The sequence below is a fragment of the Meleagris gallopavo genome, chromosome 23 (assembly GCF_000146605.3).
Source record: "Meleagris gallopavo isolate NT-WF06-2002-E0010 breed Aviagen turkey brand Nicholas breeding stock chromosome 23, Turkey_5.1, whole genome shotgun sequence".
NCBI classification, from domain to species: Eukaryota; Metazoa; Chordata; class Aves; order Galliformes; family Phasianidae; genus Meleagris; species Meleagris gallopavo.
This window is the reverse complement of record NC_015033.2, coordinates 4264085-4265135: the sequence shown is the minus strand read 5'-3', so window position 1 is coordinate 4265135 and position 1051 is coordinate 4264085. Positions and strand designations below refer to the sequence as shown.

Genomic DNA, 1051 nt, shown 5'->3' with positions numbered 1-1051 from the left:
GTGATGGAGAGGAGTGGTTTTCTTTTTAAGGGGGGGAAGAGCGAAAAGAAAGACTTCGGCGCAGCAAAGCAAGGCAGCGCCGGCGGTTTCGGTGCCGCCGCGGCGCGCTGGGCCGTGCCCCTGTAAATACACCCTTCCTCCCCTGTCATTAGAGTCCTGGGCCCGCTGTGGGATTTGGGCTCGGGGCTGCGGCCAAAACCTCCTAAAGTGTAGCCGGGGGGGCGGGCGAGGGGGGAGGTTCGGCTGAGACCCAACGCCGGTGCCCAACTCATTGCATATGTGGGCATCCGTAGGGCTTTTGCTCCTTGAGCTCTGGAATGGTTTTGGGGCTCAGCGCTGCACAGAGGGGAGCGGGGGAGGTGGGGGGGTTGGCCGCTCACCTCCTCCTTAGGGGCTGGGAATGGGCAACCTCGGGCAGGGGGGGGGACAGAGGGAGAGAAGATGGGGTGATATGGGAGTGGGGTGCAGCCGGAGAGGGGCTCCAGGTGTGCAAAGGGTGCCGTGAGTGTGCAAATGGTGTGCACGTGGGCTGCGTGCATGCAGCGGAAGCAGTGGTGCCCTGGGGGTGCGAAGGATGAGCAGCAGTGCTGTGGGTGTGCAAACGGTGCTGTGGGTGTGCAAATGGGGACGCGTGCATGCGGTGGGTCCTGGAGGGGGGGGACAGCCCCCTGGGTGTGCATGTGGGGCTCTGCACGTCGCTGCCCTGGGTGAGCCGCTGCTGCCACGCGTGCACGTGCAAATGGAGCCTTGCATGTGCAAATGCAGCCCTGCAAACCTGGGTGAGCAAGTGGTGCCTTGCACGGACGTGCAAATGTCACCGTGCGTGTGCAACATCACCCAGCACCGCGCTGCAGCTGCACACAGTGCCACACAGATGCGCCCTGAAAGCACCGTGAGCCCCCATGCCTGCCCCATTATTTATTCCCCCCTCCCTGGACCCCTGCTCATTCCCTATAAATAAACCTTTGCTTCATTTTTCCTACACCCCCAAACTTCACAGTGCTGTCGCATGGTGGTTGGCACAGCAGTGGGGCTGCGGTGTCCCCACCCC

At 62.7% G+C, this 1051-nt stretch overlaps 1 protein-coding gene across 1 annotated transcript in view; it reads left to right on the top strand.

The window, feature by feature from the left end:
- Nucleotides 1–1051, top strand: part of LOC104914201 (alkaline phosphatase, tissue-nonspecific isozyme-like) — a 3009-nt gene that overhangs the window by 215 nt on the left and 1743 nt on the right. The gene's annotated exons all lie outside the window — the stretch shown is intronic.